This window comes from Geotrypetes seraphini, chromosome 7 (assembly GCF_902459505.1).
Source record: "Geotrypetes seraphini chromosome 7, aGeoSer1.1, whole genome shotgun sequence".
In the NCBI taxonomy this organism is placed as follows: domain Eukaryota; kingdom Metazoa; phylum Chordata; class Amphibia; order Gymnophiona; family Dermophiidae; genus Geotrypetes; species Geotrypetes seraphini.
In genome coordinates this window covers 192,497,442-192,520,010 of record NC_047090.1, presented here as the reverse complement: position 1 = coordinate 192,520,010, position 22,569 = coordinate 192,497,442, and the positions used below count along the sequence as shown (strand labels likewise).

General features: G+C 51.0%; 1 protein-coding gene across 3 annotated transcripts in view; it reads left to right on the top strand.

Moving 5' to 3' along the window:
• TTLL5 (tubulin tyrosine ligase like 5) overlaps positions 1–22,569 on the top strand; it is a 602,590-nt gene that overhangs the window by 2,175 nt on the left and 577,846 nt on the right. For all 3 annotated transcript variants that reach the window (XM_033951293.1, XM_033951292.1, XM_033951290.1), the window contains exon 2: positions 1,245–1,348. The gene's annotated coding sequence lies outside the window, so the exon portion shown is untranslated. The remainder of the gene's footprint in view (positions 1–1,244; positions 1,349–22,569) is intronic.

Here is a 22,569-nt window from a genome sequence, read left to right as displayed (position 1 = left end):
TATATGCCCACCTCTTGGAGAGTGCTTTTGATTCCTAACTCCTTTCACCTTGGGTTCTGCATCCTCAATCCTCTATGTAGTCTGTCTCTCCAAGTTAGATGGTAAGCTCTTCTGAACAGGGACAGTCTATGTCAGCCCACTTCTTGGAGAGTGCTTTTGATTCCTAACTCCTCTCACCTTAGGTTCTGCATCCCCAACCCTCTATGTCATGTCTGTCTCTCCAAGTTAGATGGTAAGCTCTTCTGAACAGGGACAGTCTATAAATGTCATCCCACCTCTTGGAGAGTGCTTTCGACTCCTAACTCCTCTCACCTTGGGTTCTGCATCCCCAGCCCTCTATGTCATGTCTGTCTGTCCAAGTTAGATTGTAAGTTCTTTTGAACAGGGATAGTCTATAAATATATGCCCACCTCTTGGAGAGTGCTTTTGATTCCTAACTCCTTTCACCTTGGGTTCTGCATCCCCAACCCTATATGTCATGTCTATCTGTCCAAGTTAGATTGTAAGCTCTTCCAAGCTGGGATCATCTGTTTAATGTAAAAATGTACAGTGCTGCTTATGCCTTTCAGTGCTATAGAAGTGATAAATAGTAGTGGTAAGATGAAACTTGGTCTAAGAGAAAATGAGCTTGAAAACAGGTTAAATCGGATTTGTTCCAGGAAAAGACCCCCCTCCCAAATGATGGCAGTGGGAAAAAGAGTTCTAGTTCTTGTAGTATAGGAACTTAGACTAAAACATAGCAAGTCAAGAACAGGATAAAATAGTTTTTAAACTACTGTATGCTCCACTAGCCCTCAAATTAGTCCTACTGCTTCTCCCAATAGCTTTCTCACAGATACAACCTATGCCCCCATAGTGCCAAATTACATCTGGGTCACAATAAATCATTGACAACCACTGTGGGGAGGGAGTGGCTGTTTGAGATGGGCTCAGGACTGCGGAGGATGTTTGGGGGATCGATGCTCAAAGCTAACATCAGCATTAAAAGGGGGTTAGAGCCAGCTTTCTGTGCATGTTATTGTGCATTGAATGCCCAAATGGTTTTTCAGTGCAGGCTGCATTAAAATGCATTTAAATACACGTTAATGCTGTTATTATATATTTTGCAGCTATGCTTTAAAAGTACATGTGTCTCAAGGGCATCACCATGTTTTCGGTGAAAATCAGCCTCATTTAAAGAGAAAAGTGATCATATGACTGTCACCCCAACCTTCATCTTGGAATATTTTGGGTTTAAATTTTAGCCAAGGAGCGGTCACACCTAATGAACGTGCACAAGAAGGTCCTGCACATTGGGGTGAGCTGTAATTTGTGGAAAGATAAAACTGGAACTGTATGGAGGATAGAGGTAAGATGTTTTATGTTCTCTTGCCTTCTCTCTCATTTAATGGTTGTCTTTTCTTTTGATGGCTTTACCAGGGTGTGCTATTCCTATGATGATGTGAATGGACCTGGTCATTTGACTGTTAAAGACATAAATGTGAGACATTTAGTTCCAGTTGTGCTTTTGCTTGAGAAACATTTTTGGAACAAAACTATTTAGATATTCTTTTGTTGAATTGTAGATTGGTACCAATACAATCACAACATTGGCTCGTTATATTGGGTATAGCTATAGAAACATGAAACATGATGGTAGATAAAGGCCAAATGGCCCATCTAGTCTGCCCATCCGCAGTAACCATTATCTCTTTCTCAGAGATCCCACATGCTTATCCCAGGCCCTCTTGAATTCAGACACAGTCTCTGTTTCCACCATGTCTTCTGGGAGACTGTTCCATGCATCTACCACCCTTTCTTTAAAATAGTATTTCCTTAGATTACTCCGGAGTCTATCACCTCTTAACTTCATCCTATGCCCTCTCATTCCAGAATTTACTTTCAAATTAAAGAGATTTGACTTATGCGCATTTACATTTCATACGTATTTAAATATCTCTAACATATCTCCCCTCTCCTGCCTTTAAGTCTGTCCCCATACAATGATGAAGACCACACCATTTTAGTAGCCTTCCTCTGGACCGACTCCATCCTTTTTATATCTTTTTGAAGGTGGGTCCTCCAGAATTGTACACAATATTCTAAATGAAGTCTCACCAAAGTCTTATACATGGGCATAATTACCTCCTTTTTTTCTACTGGCCATACCTCTCCCTATGCACCCTAGCATCCTTCTAGCTTTCAAGCTTTCATGCTATAGTAGATATGAACATCCAAGTTACACTAATTAACTATACATGCTTTGGTGACAAACTTAGAGTTATGGCCTAGTTGATGAGTTTATCTGAGATCATTTAGGTTTGGACTTTTCATGGAGCTGAATTTGTGAAGAGGAAGGTTTTCATGGCCTAGCCCGTCAGAATAGGGCATTTCTGCAGCTTCAGTGCAGTATTTGCTGTATGAGGAGCTGAAAGGAGGGGGAGGTTGTGCAAAATGAGTCTGTTGACCCTATATTGCATAGGAGGGAGTTGACTGGCTTTATTACCAATACACTAGAGGACCTTATCATAGCAATTCTGGAGCCCCAGGGCATGGCTATGGCTGTTCCTAAGATGACCAGTACAAGGAAGTCTCCTAAGAATTTTTTAGTATAGGAGGCACTGCAAAAACTACTAACTGCGCAAAAGGCTACACTTGCCTGCAGTCTTAGAGTGGCATGTTCCATGGCATGCTAAGCCTGTGTCCTATGATGGGCTGGAGCAGTTTAAATTGCCAAGATGGATACCTTGTTGGTGGTAGTAACCAAGAAAGCTACTCAGTCTGTGGAAGAGAGAGAGCTCTCAAGGTCATTCAAGTTAGGAAACTGGAGTCCTCCCTGAGGTGGTCTTTTGAAGTTTTGGCTCTTTTACTTCAAGCGGGAATTTGTAGTTCTTATGCAACTCAAGCTGGGTATAGTAGGTAGTTGATGCTGTTTCTTCTCTTTTGGATACTCAGGCTGCAGGCAGTTTTCAGGCCATGGAGTCGGGATTGGTTTATCTGGCAGATTTTTTTGCGTTACCTCATCAGGGCCTCTGCAAAGCAGATGATATTAGAACATAAGAATAACTTTACTGGGTCAGACCAAAGGTCCATCAAGCCCAGTAGCCCATTCTTACAGTGGCCAATCCAGGTCCTTAGTACCTGGCCAAAATCCAAGGTGTAGCAATATTCCATGCTACCGATCTAGGCAAGCAGGGACTTCCCCCACGTCTTTCTCAATAACAGACTATAGACTTTTCCTCCAGGAACTTGTCCAAACCTTTCTTAAAACCAGCTGTGCTATCCACTCTTATCACAACCTCTGGCATAAGAACATAAGAATTGCCACTGTTGGGTAAGACCAATTGTCCATCGTGCCCAGCAGTCCACTTACTTGGCGGCCCTTGGTCAAAGACCAGCGCCTAACTGAGACTAGCCCTACCTACTGCGTACGTTTTGGTTCAGCAGGAACTTGTCTAACTTTGTCTTGAATCCCTGGAGGGTGTTTTCCCCTAAGACAGACTCCAGAAAAGCATTCCAGTTTTCTACCACTCTCTGAGTGAAGAAGAACTTCCTTATGTTCGTACGGAATCTATCCCTTTCAATTTTAGAGAATGCCCTCTTGTTCTTCCTACCTTGGAGAGGGTGAACAACCTGTCCTTATCTACTAAGTCTATTCCCTTCAGTACCTTGAATGTTTCGATCATGTCCCCTCTCAATCTCCTCTGTTCGAGGGAGAAAAGGCCCAGTTTCTCTAATCTTTCAGTGTATGGCAACTCCTCCAGCCCCTTAACTATCTTAGTCGCTCTTCTCTGGACCCTTTCGAGTAGTACTGTGTCCGTCTTCATGTACGGCGACTAATGCTGGATGCAGTACTCCTGGTGAGGGCGCACCATGGCCTGGTACAGCGGCATGATAACCTTCCCCTATCTGTTCGTGATTCCCTTCTTTATCATTCCTAGCATTCTGTTTGCCCTTTTCACCGCCACAGCACATTACATGGACGGCTTCATCGACTTGTCGATCATAACTCCCAAGTCTCTTTCCTGGGAGGTCTCTCCAAGTACTGCCCCGGACATCCTGTATTCATGCATAAGATTTTTGTTACCTACATGCATCACTTTACACTTATCCACGTTGAACCTCATCTGCCATGTTGATGCTCATTCCTCGAGCCTGATTATGTCACATTGCAGATCTTCGCAATCCCCCTGTGTCTTCAGTACTCTGAATACCTTTGTATCGTCCGCAAATTTAATCACCTCACTCGTCGTACCAATGTCTAGATCATTTATAAAGATGTTGAAGAGCACGGGTCCAAGCACCGAGCCCTGTGGCACCCCACTGGTGACGCTCTTCCAGTCCGAGTATTGTCCATTTACCCCCTCTCTCTGTTTCCTATGATCCAGCCAGTTTTTATTCCATGTGAGTATTTCACCCTCAATTCCATGGCTTGCAATTTTCCGAGTAGTTGTTCATGCGGAACCTTGTCAAACGCCTTCTGAAAATCCAGATATACAGTGTCGACTGGGTTGCCCTTGTCTATCTGTCTGTTTACTCCCTCAAAGAAGTGCAGCAAGTTCGTCAAACACGATCTGCCTTTGCTAAAACCGTGCTGACTGGTCCTCAGCCCGTGTCCTTTATCAGCGACTCTACCATCTTTCCCGGTACCAAGGTCAGACTCAACGGTCTGTAGTTTCCCGATCTCCCATCAAACCTTTCTTGAAGATCGGCGTAACATTCGCCACCTTCCAGTGTTCCGGAATCTTTCCCGATTTGATTGACAGATTGGCTTTTAGTTGAAGCAGTTCAGCTATGGTCCCTTTCAGTTCCTTGATGACCCTCAGATGGATACCATCCGGTCCCGGGGATTTATCGCTCTTAAACCTATCAATCTGCCTACACACCTCCTCTAGATTGACCATCAATCCTATCAGTTTTTCGTCTTCATTTCCAGCATATAGCCTGATGGGTTCCGGTATCCTGTGTACATCTTCTTCGGTAAATACAGACACAAAAAATGTGTTCAGTTTGTCGGCGATTGCTTTATCCTCATTTAACGCTCCCTTTATCCCAGGACAAGCAGGCATGATATTCTCACATGTGGTTGACGTCATCTACGGAGCCCCAGCGCGGACAGCTTTTCAAGCAAACTTGATTGAAGTTTCAAGTTTGCTACACTGCACCACGCATGTGCATGCCTTCTTGCCCACTAGAGGGCGCATCCCCACCTCGTGGTCCTCAGTTCATTCTCTTCCGCGGAGCCAGAAGCCCTGTGGAAATTGTGCTCTTAGTTTTTGCCTTCTGTCACCGCGGCTGTGTCTCTTTTTTGACTCGGTCGCTGTGTTTCTCTTTTTTGTTCTTTTTATTTCTTTCAGTTTTCGTCGAAAAAAAAAAAAAAAAATCTTTTTCGTTCGGCTCCGGGGGCTCCCGGTAGCCGCGGCCGCGGGACCTCGCTTGTTCCCGGCCGGTTTTTGGGCCCATGTCCCATCCTGTGACGGGCTTCAAAAAGTGCACCCGGTGCGATCGGCTTCTTTCTATTACCGATCCTCACCGGTGGTGCTTGCGTTGTCTGGGCCCTGAGCACCCCACCGACACTTGTTCCCGGTGCTCCACTTTTCAGAGGAGAGCTCTCCGCCGCCGTCAGGCTCGCATGGCGGAGCTCTTTGCAGTGGACCCCGTGGCGGGGAAGGCCTCGACGTCGGCCTTGGCTTCGGCACCGGCCTTGACCTCGGCCTCGACTCCTTCGTCCTCGCCCCGGGAGCCCTCGACGTCAAAGCCGGTGTCTTCGACTCCGAAGTCGGCGAAGGGTAAGTCCTCACTTCCTTCTTCACTTTCAGCCTCGAAGAAGCCATCCTCGAGTTCCTCGGCGGGGGCGGGTGGGTCGTCCTCGGCCCCGCCCCGAGAGCCGAAGTCGGGTGCCCCGCGGGAATACTCGTTACCGAGGTCCCCTCGAGGGAGCACCTGACGGCCCCGGATCTGCCCACTATGATGGGGGTTCCCGTCTTCCAGGACTTGCTCCGGGCTCTTATCGCCTCGGAGCTGTCCGGGGCCATCACGCACCTTCAGCAGGCTTCGGCCTCGGCTGCCCCGGCGTCGGTGACTTCGGTCTCGGTGCCCTCGACTTCGGGCCCGGGGGGGGGTTTCGGCCTTGGCCCCGACCTTGCCCTCGGCCTCGGTTGACCAGCCTGAGCGGAGTGTGCGGCCTCGGGACAAGGTGCGGCGAGTTCGGAGGATCTCTTCCTCTTCGTCCTCGTCGAGGTCCTCCCGGGGTTCCTCGCCCTCGGGTCGGCCTCGGGCGGGTCTCTCCTCGCCGACCGGGGCCGAGACCCTGCGGGTCTCCGAAGTACGCCTCGATAATCCGAGGCTGTTCCGTTCGTCTGAGGTTGAGTGCTCGAGGAACTCTTCGCCAATACGAAAGGGGCGTGCCTCGGTGCCCCATACCCCGGGGACTTCCCGAAGGGGTTCCTCGGGGCATGGGCGGTCCCCGACCCTGCCTCGATCGCTCGGGGCGGCTTCTTGGGGTTCGGGGTCTGGCACGGGAAGGGAACCTCGTTACTCACGCGAGGCTTCTCCTTCCTTCTTGGCGAGGCGCTCGTCTCGATCTCCCTCTCCACCTTCAAAGCCCTCCTCTTTCTCTAGATTCGTTCTGGATATGGGAAGGGCTTTGGACCTTGATCTGGGAGCAGGATCACAGTACACCAAGGAGTTTTTGGAGGAGCAGGATTTACCCTCTCCCCCCAGAGAGACACCTCGGCTCCCTCTTAATAAGGTTCTTAGCCAGACCTTCTTGAGGAACCTTGACTCCCCTCTTACAGTCACAGCGGTGCCTTCTAAGATGGAGTCCAAATATCGCACTGTTCCGTGCAAGGGCTTTGATAAGGCACAGCTGTCCCACCAGTCCCTACTGGTGGAGTCGGCTTTGAAGAAGTCGCAGCCTTCCAGGGTCTCTGCGGCAGTTCCCCCCGGACGGGAGGGACGGACCTTGGACAAGTTTGGTCGTCGCCTCTATTCCAACTCTTTGATGGCGACCAGGGTCCTAAATTACGCATTCACCTTCTCGTCTTATTTGAGACAGATGGTGAAGTCGTTGCCGAGGTTTTATGGAGTCATGCCGGATTCCCATAAAGAGGATTTTGGGGCTTTTATGTCCAATTTGTCCCAACTGCGTCTCTACCTCTTCCATGCTGTATATGACGCATTTGAGCTCGCCTCTCGAGTGTCCGCCTTCTCGGTGGCCATGCGCCGCCTGGCATGGCTCCGTACCCTGGATATGGACCCAAATTTGCAAGAACGTCTGGCCAATCTTCCATGCGTTGGCTCAGAGTTGTTTGATGAATCCTTGGAGGCGGTGACCAAGCGTTTGTCTGAACATGAGCGCTCTATTGCCTCGTTGGTCCGTCCCAAACCCCGGGCTCCGCCGCAGAAGCCGTTTAGACCCCCTCCGCGGCGGTACCCGCAGAAGTCGACGCCGGCCTTCTCCAGGCCACCGCCCTGACGCCCCCAGCAGCAGGGCAGGGCGTCCCAACCAAAGCCTCAGGCGCAAGGAGCGTCTAAACCCGCTCCGTCTTTTTGACGTGATGCGTGGTTGGGGCGGGCCCCCTCCGCACTGTCGAAGGACCCCCTTCCTATCGGGGGGCCGATTGCAGGCCTTTCTTCCAGCCTGGGCTGAGATCACGTCGGGCGCTTGGGTGCTCCGGATCATCTCCGAAGGTTACTCGCTAAACTTCTTAGCCAGTCCGCCGGAACATCCGCCGGGGGCTTCTCTTGGCTGTCGAGACCAGCTTCCTCTTCTCTTGTCGGAAGCCAAGTCCTTGTTGAGCCTTCGGGCGGTGGAGCCTGTTCCCCCGAACCAAAGGGGACGGGGTTTTTACTCCCGGTACTTTTTGGTCCCGAAGAAGACAGGGGACTTACGCCCAATTCTGAACCTCCGAGGGCTCAACAAGTTTCTTGTCCGGGAGAAGTTCCGTATGTTGTCCCTCCCAGTCCTGTACCCTCTGTTAGACTCGGGGGACTGGATGTGCTCCCTGGACCTAAAGGAAGCATATACTCATTTTCCGGTGCATCCTGCCTTCCGCAAGTTCTTACGGTTCCAGGTGGGGGGAGTTGCACCTCCAGTATCGCGTCCTTCCCTTCGGGCTGGCCTTGTCTCCTCGGGTCTTCACGAAGTGTATGGTGGTGGTCGCGGCTGCCCTGAGATCTCAGGGGCTGCAGGTCTTCCCCTACCTGGACGATTGGCTGATCAAGGCTTCATCCCGGGAGGGGGTTATCTCAGCGACCCGACAGACTATCATTTTTCTTCAATGTCTGGGGTTCGAGGTAAATTTTCCCAAATCGCAGCTGTGCCCGGCTCAATCCCTTCAGTTTATCGGGGCCGTGCTGGACACGGTTCGCCTTCGGGCGTTCCTTCCCTCATCGAGACTGGAGGCTCTGCTTCGCCTGGCCCGTCAGATTTTGCTGTAGCGCTCCGTATCTGCACACAGGCTGATGATTCTACTCGGCCACATGGCTTCGACAGTTCATGTCACGCCGTTTGCCCGATTGCATCTGAGACTCCCTCAGTGGACCTTGGCCTCCCAGTGGCGTCAGGATCGAGACCCGCTCTCCCTTCCTGTAATGGTCACTCCTTCCTTGAGACGATCGCTCCGTTGGTGGACCAACTCTTCCAATCTTTCCGGGGGTTTGCTCTTTATCCCAGGACAAGCAGGCAGCATATTCTCACATGTGGGTGACGTCATCTACGGAGCCCCAGTGCGGACAGCTTTTCAAGCAAACTTGATTGAAGTTTCAAGTTTGCACACTGCACCACGCATGTGCATGCCTTCTCGCCCACTAGAGGGCGCATCCCACCTCGTGGTCCTCAGTTCAATTTTTTCCGCGGAGCCAGAAAGCCCTGTGGATTTTGAGCTCCCTTTGCCTGCCTTTCTGTCACCGCGTCTGGATTCTATTCGGTCGCTGTGCGTTATATTTTTGTTTTCCGTGTCGTTATCGATCCGTTTTTCATAAAAAAAAAAAAATTTTACTTTTCGTTGGGCTCCGGGGGCTCCCGGCAGCCGTGGCCGCGGGACGTCAGTCGTTCCCGGCCTGTTTCTTTGTTCATATCCCGTCCTGTGACGGGCTTTAAGAAATGCAGCCAGTGTGAGCGGTTGCTGTCCATCACTGACCCTCACCTGTGGTGCATAATTTGCCTGGGCCCCGATCATCCTACGGCCTCCTGTGACCGCTGTTCAACGTTCCAGCCCAGAGCTCTCCGCCGCCGACGGGCGAGAATGGCGGAGTTGTTTGCTGTTGACCCCGCGCCTGTGAAGGCCTCAACGTCGACCTCGGCTTCGGCCCCGGCCTTGACCTCGGCCTCGGCGACCTCGGGTGCCTCGGCTTCGCCTCAGCCCTCGACCTCGAAGTCGACGTCGGGGACAAAACCTGCCTCGGGTAAGTCCTCCTTTCCATCCCCTACAGGGCATGCTAAGAAGCCATCCTCTGCTCCTGCCGCGGCGGGTGGGTCGTCCTCGGCCCCGCCTAAAACTCTGGCCACGCACGCCCCGAGGGAATACTCGAGACCGAGGTCGCCCTCCAGGGAGCGTGCCTCGACCTCGGACCTCCCGACCTTCGTCGGGATTCCGGCCTTTCAGGACCTCCTTCGAGCTCTAATTTCGTCGGAGCTGTCGGGGGCCCTTGAACAGCTGCAGCGGGCTTCGGCCCCGGCTGCTTCGACCTCGGAGGCCCCGACCTCGGCGACCTCGGCCTCTGGTATCGGGGCTCCACCGACCTCGGCCTCGGTATTACCCTCGACCTCGGCCTCGGGGGCACTGCCTGAGCGCAGCGTGCGGCCCCGGGACAAGATGCGGTGGGTGGGACGCATTTCCTCCTCCTCGAGGTCCTCCCGGGGCTCCTCGCCCTCGACTCGACCTCGGACGAGGCGCCGGCCGAGGAAGCCGAAGCGTTCGCGGGGCTCTCCTCGGCGGCGTGATCGTTCCTCGCCGATCGGGGGCGAGGCGTTGCAGGTGTCGGAGTTGCGCCTCGATAACCCGAGGCTTCTCCGGTCCCCTGCTAGAAGGGCTTCCCGTGACTCCTCGCCGAGGAAAAGGGAGAGTGCCCCCGTTCCCCGGACTCCGGGTACCTCGCCTAGAGGCTCTTCGAGGCGGAGACGTTCTCCTACCCCCTCGAGGCCTTTGGAGCTGTCTTCGTGGGGCTCGGGGTCCGGCAGAGAACCCCATTATTCTCACGAGGCTTCTCCCCTTTCTTCGGCGGTGAGGTCGAGAACCCCTTCACCGCCCGCCAGGCCGTCCTCTTTTTCCACCTTTGTGCAGGACATGGCTCGAGCCCTGGGGTTGGACCTCATGGCAGGTTCCCAGTATATGAAGGAATTCCTGGAGGAGCAGGACCTTCCCACTCCACCTAGGGAGGCCCCTCGGCTCCCCTTAAATAAGGTCCTCCTACAGACCTGGCTGAAAAATCTGGCTAACCCTCTTACAGTCCCGTCTGTCCCGTCCAAGATGGAGTCAAAATACAGGACGGTGCCTACCAAGGGGTTTGAGAAGGCGCAACTCTCCCACCAGTCCTTGCTGGTAGAGTCTGCCCTCAAAAAGACACAACCCTCCCGGGTTTCTGCGGCGGTTCCACCCGGCAGGGAGGGTCGGACCCTGGACAAGTTTGGCCGTCGCCTCTACTCTAATTCCCTGATGGCCACCAGGGTACTAAATTATGCCTTCACCTTCTCCTCATATCTGCGTGGCATGGTGAAGGACCTCCCTCAATATCGTGACTCCTTACCGGACTCCCAAAGGGCGGGATTTGACAAAATTGTGTCCAACCTGTCTCAATTGCGTTTGTACCTTTTCCATGCTGTGTACGATACATTTGAGCTGGTTTCGAGGGTGTCGGCCTTCGCAGTGGCCATGCGCCGTCTGGCCTGGCTTCGCACCCTTGATATGGACCCAAACCTGCAGGAATGTCTTGCAGACTTACCTTGTGTGGGGTCCGAGTTGTTTGATGAGTCGTTAGAGGCGGCGACCAAACGGTTGTCGGAACAGGAGCGCTCGTTGGCCTCCTTGGTCCGTCCCAAGCCTAGGCCCCCGCCGCAGAAACCCTTCCGTCCTCCTCCGAGGCGGTATCCCCAAAAGTCAACCCCGGCTTTTTCTAGGCCGCCGCCTAGACGCCCATCTCAGCGAGGCAGAGGGGGACAGACGCAAGCCCCGGCGCAGGGTCCTTCCAAACCCGCGCCCTCCTTTTGACGGGCTGAGCGGATGGGGCAGGTTCCCCTCCGCGATCTCACAGGAACCCCTTCCCATAGGGGGGCGTCTCCGGTCCTTCTATGCGGCTTGGACCGAGATAACATCCGACGCTTGGGTGCTCCGGACCATCTCCGAGGGCTACTCTCTCAATTTTTTGTCAGCGCCGCCGGATCAGCCTCCGGGGGCTTCCCCTTACAATCGGGCCCAACTTCCCATCCTTCTGGTCGAAGCCAAGGCCCTGTTGAAGCTTCGGGCGGTGGAACCGGTACCCAAAGACCAGCTGGGGATGGGCTTTTACTCCCGTTACTTTTTGGTCCCAAAAAAGACCGGGGACTTACGCCCCATACTGGACCTCAGGAAGCTCAACAAATTCCTGGTCCGGGAGAAGTTCCGAATGCTGTCTCTCCCGGTTTTATATCCTCTCTTAGAGGAAGGGGACTGGATGTGCTCCCTCGACCTGAAGGAAGCTTACACCCATGTTCCGGTGCATCCCGCCTTCCGAAAATTTTTACGGTTCCAGGTGGGAGATCTGCACGTTCAGTACAGGGTCCTTCCCTTCGGCCTGGCCTCGTCCCCTCGAGTCTTCATGAAGTGTATGGTAGTGGTCGCGGCAGCCCTGAGATCTCGTGGGCTTCATGTTTTCCCGTACCTGGACGATTGGCTGATCAAAGCCCCGACCAGGGAGGGGGTTATCTCAGCGACCCGACAGTCTATCATCTTCCTTCAACGACTGGGGTTCGAAGTAAATTTTCCCAAGTCGCAGTTATCCCCGGCCCAGTCACTTCAGTTTATAGGAGCAGTGCTGGACACTGTGCGCCTACGTTCGTACCTCCCGCCTCCTCGGTTGGAAGCCTTGGTTCGGCTGGGCCGTCTGGTCTCTCAACTGCCTGTGGTGTCGGCCCAGCGCATGATGATGCTTCTGGGCCACATGGCATCGACGGTCCACGTCACTCCGTTCGCCAGGCTACACCTGAGAATTCCTCAGTGGACCCTGGCCTCCCAGTGGCGCCAGGATTGCGATCCGGTGTCTCGTCTCATTACGGTGACTCCTTCTTTGCGACGATCGCTCCGTTGGTGGACCAACTCTTCCAATCTTTCCGGGGGTTTGCTATTTCTCGTCCCTCCATTTCGCAAGGTTCTGACCACGGACTCCTCGGAGTACGCGTGGGGGGCCCACCTCGACGGACTACGGACACAGGGTCTGTGGTCGACGGAAGACCGTCGCTGTCACATCAACGTGCTGGAACTTCGTGCCATCTTTCTGGCGGTTCGAGCGTTCGGCCACCTACTCCAAGATCAGGTAGTCCTCGTACGCACGGACAACCAAGTGGCGATGTACTATGTGAACAAGCAAGGTGGGACGGGTTCTTGGCCCCTCTGCAAGGAGGCACTTCGCCTTTGGGAGTGGGCGATCTCCCGGAACATCTTCCTACAGGCGATCTATATTCAGGGAGAACAGAACTGCTTAGCAGACAAGCTCAGTCGGCTTCTTCAGCCGCACGAGTGGTCGCTCAACGCCAGAGTCCTGCGCGAAGTCTTCGACTGCTGGGGGACCCCGCAGGTGGATCTGTTTGCCTCTCCGGAAACGCGCAAACTGCCCCTGTATTGTTCTCGGATGTACTCCCTGGACCGTCTCGAAGCAGATGCCTTCCTTCTCGACTGGGGAGGGAGGTTCCTGTATGCGTTCCCTCCTTTTCCTCTGATCATGAGAACGTTGGTGCGTCTCAAATCATCCGCAGCCACTATGATTCTCATTGCGCCTCGGTGGCCGCGTCAGCACTGGTTCTCCCTGCTGCTTCAGCTCAGTACCAGGGAGCCTCTACTTCTACCTGTGTTTCCTTCTCTGCTATCTCAGAGTCAGGGTTCGATGTTGCACCCCAATCTTCAGTTGTTACACCTGACCGCTTGGTTCCTTGCCCCTTGACTTCGCCCCGGGTTTCTCAACCCGTGAGGGAAGTGTTGGAAGCCTCCCGCAAGATTTCGACCAGGCTTTGTTATTCTCAGAAATGGACCAGGTTTTCCTCCTGGTGTTCCTCTTCTCACCTGGATCCTGCTTCGGTTCCGGTGTCCTCGGTTCTGGATTACTTGTTGCACCTGTCTAATTCTGGTCTGAAGACGACATCTGTGCGGGTTCATCTCAGTGCCATTTCGGCCTTCCATCGACACCTGGATGGACGCTCTCTTTCGCTCCATCCTTTGGTGACACGCTTCATGAAAGGACTACTCAGGGTTTGTCCCCCTCTGAAACCTCCTCCCGTCGTGTGGGATCTAAATGTGGTTTTGGCTCAACTGATGAAACCTCCTTTTGAGCCAATCGGCAAATCTTTTTTAAAATTTCTGACTTGGAAGGTAATTTTTTTGATTGCCCTCACATCTGCAAGACGGATTGGTGAGTTGCAAGCTTTGGTTGCGGACCCCCCTTTTACTGTGTTTCATCATGATAAGGTGGTTCTCCGCACCCATCCGAAATTCTTGCCAAAGGTTGTGTCTGATTTTCACCTCAATCAGTCCATTGTCCTTCCTGTGTTCTTCCTGAAGCCCCACTCCCATCCTGGCGAGACGGCGCTTCACACGCTTGACTGTAAGAGGGCATTTTATCTCCAACGCACCAGGTCTCATAGGAAGGTTCCTCAATTGTTTTTGTCCTTTGATCCTAATCGTTTAGGACATCCTGTTTCCAAGCGCACCTTGTCCAACTGGTTGGCTGCTTGTATCTCGTTTTGCTATGCTCAGGCTGGTCTTCCGCCCCCGGGTCGAGTCACGGGGCATAAAGTCAGAGCGATGGCAGCCTCTGTGGCTTTCCTCCGTTCTACACCTCTGGAGGACATATGCAAGGCTGCCACTTGGTCTTCGGTTCATACGTTCACCTCCCACTACTGTCTGGACTCTCTGTCCAGGAGTGACGGCCGGTTTGGCCAGTCGGTTTTACGTAACCTGTTTTCCTAAATTGCCATCCTCCCACCTGCCCTTTTTTGGTTGGCTTGGAGGTCACCCACATGTGAGAATATGCTGCCTGCTTGTCCTGGGATAAAGCACAGTTACTTACCGTAACAGGTGTTATCCAGGGACAGCAGGCAGATATTCTCACAACCCGCCCGCCTCCCCGGGGATGGCTTCTTTGCTAGTTATGGAACTGAGGACCACGAGGTGGGATGCGCCCTCTAGTGGGCGAGAAGGCATGCACATGCGTGGTGCAGTGTGCAAACTTGAAACTTCAATCAAGTTTGCTTGAAAAGCTGTCCACGCTGGGGCTCCGTAGATGACGTCACCCACATGTGAGAATATCTGCCTGCTGTCCCTGGATAACACCTGTTACGGTAAGTAACTGTGCTTTCTCGTACCTCCACATCGCAAGGTCCTGACCACGGACTCTTCGGAGTACGCGTGGGGGGCTCACCTCGACGGTCTGCGGACTCAAGCGCTATGGTCGGCGGAGGACCGTCTTTGTCACATCAATGTGTTGGAGCTTCGTGCCATTTTTCTGGCAGCTCGAGCGTTCGGTCATCTGCTGCGCAATCAGGTGGTCCTGGTACAGATGGACAACCAAGTGGCAATGTATTATGTAAACAAGCAAGGGGGGACGGGCTCTTGGTCCCTGTGCCGGGAAGCTTTGCGCCTTTGGGAATGGGCGACCTCCCAGAACATCTTCCTGCGGGCGGTTTACATTCAGGGAGAGAAGAATTGTCTGGCCGACAAACTCAGTCGTCTTCTCCAGCCGCACGAGTGGTCGCTAAACTCCCGAGTTCTGCGCGAGGTCTTCGACCGCTGGGGAACGCCTCAGGTGGATCTGTTTGCCTCCCCGGAGACTCGCAAACTGCCCCTCTACTGTTCACGGATTTACTCCCAGGACCGTCTCGAGGCAGACGCCTTCCTTCTCGACTGGGAAGGGAGATTCCTTTATGCGTTTCCTCCTTTTCCTCTGATCTTGAGGACGTTGGTTCACCTCAAGTCATCCGGCGCCACTATGATTCTCATTGCGCCTCGGTGGCCTCGTCAGCACTGGTTCTCCCTGCTTCTTCAACTCAGTACCAGGGAGCCTCTACTTCTGCCGGTGTTTCCCTCTCTGCTGTCTCAGAGTCGGGGTTCGCTGTTGCATCCCAATCTTCAGTCATTACATCTGACGGCTTGGTTCCTTTCCCCCTGACTTCGGCGGTCAGGGAGGTGTTGGAAGCCTCGCGCAAGTCCTCGACTTGGCTTTGTTATTCTCAAAAGTGGACCAGATTTTCATCCTGGTGTACCTCGCACCATCTGGATCCAAGTTTGGTTCCGGTGTCCTCGGTTCTGGAATATTTGTTGCATTTGTCCGAGTCTGGGCTGTAGATAACTTCCATCCGGGTACATCTTAGTGCTATTGCTGCTTTCCATCGGCATCTAGAGGGACGTTCTCTCTCTCTACATCCTCTAGTGGTTCATTTCATGAGGGGTTTAGTTAATATTAATCCTCCTATGAAACCTCCTCCTGTAGTTTGGGATCTTAATGTGGTCTTGGCTCAACTGATGAAACCTCCTTTTGAGCCTATTGACAAGTCTCTTCTTAAGTTTCTCACTTGGAAGGTGGTCTTTTTACTTGCGCTCACGTCTGCTCGTCGGATTAGTGAGCTACAGGCTTTGGTTGCGGACCCGCCCTTTACTGTATTCCATCATGACAAGGTGGTTCTTCGCACCCATCCTAAATTCTTACCTAAGGTTGTGTCTGATTTCCACCTCAATCAGTCTATTTTTCTTCCGGTGTTCTTCCCGAAGCCCCACTCTCATCCTGATGAGGCAGCGCTTCACATGCTGGACTGTAAGAGGGCATTGGCTTTTTATCTCCAACGTACCAAGTCTCATCGGAAGGTTCCTCAATTATTTTTGTCCTTTGATCCTAATCGGCTGGGACATCCTATTTCCAAGCGCACCTTGTCCAACTGGCTAGCTGCTTGTATTTCTTTTTGCTACGCTCAGGCTGGTCTCACGCTCCATGGTAGAGTCACGGGGCATAAGGTCAGGGCGATGGCAGCTTCTGTTGCTTTCCTCCGATCTACTCCTGTGGAGGACATATGTAAAGCTGCCACTTGGTCTTCGGTTCATATGTTCACCTCCCACTACTGTCTGGATACTTTGTCCAGAAGCGACGGCCGGTTTGGCCAGTCGGTGTTACGTATTCTGTTTTCCTAAATTGCCATCCTCCCATCTGCCCTTTTTTGGTTGGCTTGGAGGTCACCCACATGTGAGAATATCATGCCTGCTTGTCCTGGGATAAAGCACAGTTACTTACCGTAACAGGTGTTATCCAGGGACAGCAGGCATATATTCTCACAACCCGCCCTCCCCGGGGATGGCTTCTTTGCTGGTTATGGAACTGAGGACCACGAGGTGGGGATGCGCCCTCTAGTGGGCAAGAAGGCATGCACATGCGTGGTGCAGTGTAGCAAACTTGAAACTTCAATCAAGTTTGCTTGAAAAGCTGTCCGTGCTGGGGCTCCGTAGATGACGTCACCCACATGTGAGAATATATGCCTGCTGTCCCTGGATAACACCTGTTACGGTAAGTAACTGTGCTTTATTCCATGGCCATCCAACAGTCCCACCGCTTCCTTCACGGGTTGTTTCCCCTTAATATATCAAAAGATCGGCTTGAAGTTCTTCGCCTCCTTGGCTATTTTTTCCTCGTAGTCTCTTTTGGCCCCTTTTACCGCCTTATGGCACCTGTGTTGATGTTGTTTGTGCTTGTTCCAGTTTTTGTCCGTTTTTGACCTTTTCCATTCCTTAAATGAAGTTTTCTTTTCTCTTATTGCTTTCTTCACCTCTGTAGTTCTTTGTTCTTTTTCCTCTTTGATCCCTTGTTGATACGCAGTATATATAGATGTTGTGCCTCGGTGACTGTGCTTTAAAATGGGACCAAGTTTGCTCTAGCTTTTTTACAGTGCTTATCCTCTTCTTATTCTTTCCTACCATGCGTCTCATCCCTTCGTAATTCCCTTTTCGGAAGTTCAGTGCTGTGGCTGTCATTTTGGACTGATGTTTCTCCCCTACGTCCAGATCGAAGCAGATCATATTGTGATCGCTGTTTCCCAGCGTCCCTTCTACTTTTACATCTTGTGCCGGTCCTCATAGGCCATTTAGAATTAAGTCCAGAATTGCATTTCCTCTAGTATTTTCCTTGACAAGTTGTTCCAGGAAGCAATCGCCTACTGCATCCAAGAACTTGGTCTCTCTAACGCAGCCGGAGATGCCTAGGTTCCAGTCTATTCCCAGATAATTGAAGTCGCCCATGATAACTGCGTTGCCTCCCTTGCAGTTGTGTTTAATCTCATCCATCATTTCTCCGTCAATTTCTTCTGACTGCCCTGGGGGTCGGTAGTAGATGCCGATCTTCGTTTCCAGGCCATTTGTTCCCAGAATTTTGACCCATAGAGACTCTAACTTATCCGTCAGTTGTGGCAATGTGTTCCAGAGCTTAACTATTCTCTGAGTGAAAAAATATTTTCTCCTATTGGTTTTAAAAGTATTTCCCTGTAGTTTCATTGACACCTGGAATGCGCTTCCAGAGGAGGTGGTTGAGCAGAGTACGATTTTGGGTTTCAAAAAGGGATTGGACGAGTTCCTGAAGGGAAAGGGGATCCAGGGGTATAATTAGAGGGTTACTATACAATACAAAACCCAAATCCCTTGAGTAATAAATCACTACAGGTCTTTGATCTGGGGGGCTGCTGCGGGAGCGGACTGCTGGGCATGATGGACCTATGGTCTGACTCGGCAGAGGCAATGCTTATGTTCTTATGTCCTCTAGTCTTTGTAATTTTTGACGGAGTGAAAAATTGATCCATTGTACCCGTATTGGCGGTGCCTACTGTGACAGGGAAGCTCCTGTCACTGGTTTAAACCCGGTTTTAAACCCTGCCATGCAAAGGGCTGTCCCTATTCCTAAGCCCAGGAAGCTGCCCATTAACTCTGTTCCTATTGTAAAGAGCCAACAGGCAGGGCAAGGCAGAGAGAGAAGGACAGAAAGCACAATACCTGAGTTAGGGCACTATAATCCCTTTTACAATTCCTTGGGCAGTTTTCCAGTGAAGCCTTTGGTAAAGAAAACTGGCCCAGGAAGGGTTAAGGAAAGGGGTGGAGCTGACAGGCAAGATGAACCCAGAGGGGGAGTGAGAACAGCCTGTAGCATAAAATCAACACAGCTGGGAACACTCCGGGGAACTCAGGAACTGGGGGAGAGAGACAAGCCGTGCAGAGCAGGAAGGAAACGGCTAGGAGCTTTTTCTCACAGCCCAGGGCTAGAGAGCACGCTGACACACAGCTCTCCCGAATTAACAAATCCCTGGTTCCCAGGCAGAGGCTCAGGGGAAGAAAAAGGCTTCCAGAGCAGGGCTGGCCGGTAGCTGCCTTTGAGGGGAATTCCTATCCAGCCTCAGAGAGTGGGGAGTCCCTAATGGAAATAGAGGGAGAGGTCTCTGAGGGAAGTGAAATGGATTGCAGTTTGGCAGCCTGGGACCTCCTATCTAACTACAGTCAGTGAGGTAATGAATGGGGGGAGGGGAATGAAAGTTAACGTCTTTCAGTGCAGCGTTCTTCTTCCCTTAGGCAGGACTGTAAGGAAGTGTGAATGTGAAAGGGGGAGGTGGAGGTGCCCCGTGTGAATTAAAGGCCGAGAGATAAGCCGAGCTGAAGGATGTGAGAACACTAATTAACCTCCAGAGAAAAGCCTGAACTGGAATTCAGGAACCTGACTTTACATAGCCCTGAATAGGGGAACTCTTGGGTGGGGACTTTAAACCAGTAAGCCAAAGGGTGGACAGTTCCCCAGTCCCTACCCCATGAGCACAGGAGTAGTGGGGGCATTATACTTCAGGTGGGTCAGGTGGGAAAAGCTTCCTGAAGTATCCTCAGGCACAACTGCTGAAGCCTGAAAGAAAGCGTTTTTGTATATTTTTGGTTTATTTGCCTGAAGGGCAGTTTGGACTCTCTCTAAAGGAGAAGCATTGCTGAAGTATTATTTGTTTCAAGTATCCTCAGCCGAGGGGAGCTGTTTAAGGACCCAGTGCCTTGAACTGGGCAATAAAAGGACAAACTGTAAACTCTCCAAAGTTAGCAGTGTGTGTTTTCTACTGGGATTATCCAGCCGGGGCCCTCCGGGGAGCGCTCCATCCTGCGCCTGGGGCGGGAGCCGGGTTGCCAGCGCTAGGCTTATTCCTGGCCCCGCCACACTACTTACTGGTTACTTTGGCTATACTGTTGAGCAGCAGATGTCTTCGAAGCAGTGTCCTTTTGGGAGAAGTTTGCAGTTTGGAGAGGACCTGAGAGTCATGTCTATGAGCTCCTTTCGGCTGCATCAATTGTGCTTCTGTCTTCAGGATTCTAAATGGTATAGATCTGGACGCTTTATGGCTTTCAAATGGTGCAATTCCAGTCCAGATAATTTTTCAGTATATCACACAGTAGTTTCATAAACAAATTAAACAACATAGCTGATAAGGCCAAGCTTTAGGGAACCCCCTTATCTAGCTGATAAGCCACTGATGTTTCATTCCATCTAAGAAACAAACCAAAACCAAAGCTGATTCAGATTCTTGACAAAGTGCCACTCTTCCCCCATCCCCAACTATAATCACTGAAGCAGGTTATAGCCTGATATGGCCATATTCCACTCTCAGATACCTGCTTGGTAAATCATCAAAGATTTCTACAACCAAATTCGCAGGTATAGGTATCAATCATTGAGTACAGAATGAAACTCAAAAAGTGCTCTAAAGTGCTTCGAATAAATTATTACAAATAAATACTTTAAATAAATTGTGTGACATTCAAACAACACACTTATCTTAGTGATGTTGTAGCGATATCTGAAACCGATATCTAAACCCTACAGGGACCCGTTTCACCATACTTGGCTTCTTCAGGGGTCAGAATTTTAAGTCCTGACTCGATTTACCAAGCAGGTATCTGAGAGTACAGTTTGGTCATACCTTCTTAAAGTTTACAAGTCTACATTGTTTTGATCTTTGGATATTTTAGACTTGTTTCATTGTGATTCTAATGGCCATATTCCAGTCATGTGGCTTGTTGAACCAAGTGTCTGTAATAACAACTTTACATCTAAGTCTTTCTCCAGTATTAGAACTTGCAGCTTTGAATTGTATGTGACAAATTGATTTTTTTCCATCAACAAACAAGATGTAAAGGCTGTGCTCTAGTGTTTGTTTATTGTTTAATGTGTAAGATTAGGTAATATAGGTAGTCAACATAAGTGAATGAAAACTGTAACAGAAGTTGTCCATAGACAGTAGGATTAATCAGACAAAACTATTCCATCCATCTCTTGAGAGTTGACCTTTAAGCTTTAAACTGAGGAGACTTGTGGGCACTGCTGTGCATGGAATGTGCCAGGCATGCTTGGATTTTTACAATAGTTTGGAGTTCTGGGGGATTATTCATCCTTGTTCCATAACATTTTGTTGCCCCTTATTACGGCTGCATTTCAGTTAAAATTTTTTAACTGTGATTAATTTTGCAATTAAAGGACCAGGATCAGAAATCAGCATCTCTGTATTGCACATGATTCCACCATTGCCACCCTCTCTCCCTCCACCTTATAGCCTGCCCATGGTTCAGCATCTTTCCCTTTCTTTTACCTTGAGTCTAACATTGCTTCCTTTCCATCATTCCATTCCCCACTGTGTGGTTCAGCATATCTCCATTCACTCGCCTCTCTTTGCCCGCAGTTCAGCATCTCTCTTTCTCTGTCTCTCCTCCCCACTTTCCCTGGGTCTACCTTAAAACTTGTCTTCTAGAGCACTGTTCTTCAACCGCCGGTTTGTGGATTGGTGCTTGTCCGCAGGAAATTTCTGCCGGGCTGTGCAGGGCTGGCGAGATTGATTAACTTCAATTTCCTGCTGGTCCGCGCAGGGCCGGCAAGATCGACGAGATATTTTCAGCTGGTCCGCGCTGGGCAGGAGAGATCATGGGGAGCCTCCGACAGTGGCTTTCTCCACTCTCTGCAGCTCTCCTTACTTACCAGCACAGCGATTCACGAAGGCAGCTGGGAAGTAAGGAGAGCTGCTTGGAGGGGAGAAAGCCACTATTGGAGTCTGGGAAGCTGCTGGGCAAGGGAAATAAAGGGACAGCTGCTACTGGACCTGGAGAGGGAGAAGGAGAGATGCTGCTAGGAGGGGAGGAGGGAAAGGAGCCTGGGAAGCTTCTGGACAAGGGAAAAAAGGGACAGCTGCTACTGGACCTGGAGGGAAGGAGAAGGAGAGATGCTGCTGGGAGGGGAGGAGGGAAAGGAGTCTGGGAAGCTGCTGGGCAAGGGAAAAAAAGGGACAGCTGCTACTGGACCTGGAGGAAAGGAGAAGGAGAGATACTGAGCAGGGTAAACACAAGTGCACTTTTAAGCAGCAGTAAGCTGCTAGCTTCGCTCTAGGCGTGTAAAAAGTACATGGAAAATGACACATGATGCAAGTTGTATTAAAATAGTTATTTCTGTTTATTAATTACCTTAATGAGCCTCAAAAGATTGTTGCGTCATCTGGGAGGTCTTTACAGTTGCCAAACGCTGGCTTTCTGACAAAGATCTCAACTCGATAATTCGTTGCTCCCCAATATGTACCTTTTGTCCTGCATGACATATATCAAAGAGGACATCAAAACCACCAGGATTACAGATGTCAAATACACAGGGGAATCCCTCTGGGTAAACCTGGCAAGAGGCAGAGAAAAGTGCCTGTATCTTGGTGTGGTTTACAGACCCTCTAGACAACTGGATGACATGGACACAGACTTAATTGAAGACATTGAGAATATCACTCTAAGGGGAGACACTGTACTACTTGGGGACTTCAATATGCCTGATGCAGACTGGAGCACACTTTCAGCGACAACCAGCGCTAGTAGGAGGCTATTAAACTCCATAAAGGGAGCCCGTCTCAAACAAATGGTAATGGAGCCCACTAGGACCCAGGCGATCCTCGATCTGGTACTCACCAACGGGGAAAGTGTCTCAGAGGTCTCAGTAGGAGATACGCTAGCCTCCAGCGACCACAACATAGTGTGGTTCAACCTTAGGAAAGGCTTCCCTAGATCAAACACAAAAACAAAGGTACTCAATTTCCGGGGCACAGACTTCGCACGCATAGGAGATTTTGTTCATCGGACGCTGCAGGACCAAGTGGAGACCGATGATGTAGAAGCTAAGTGGTTAACACTGAAATCAACCATACATGAAGCAACTAGCCTCTTCATAAAATCAGTAAATAAACGACAAAGAAACAATAAACCCCAATGGTTCACCGCAGAGATCTCGCACCTTGTTAAGGAGAAGAAAAAAGCATTTCTTTCCTTTCCTACAAGCGTACGGAAACAAGAGAAGCCATCATGGAATATAGGACCAGATCTACAG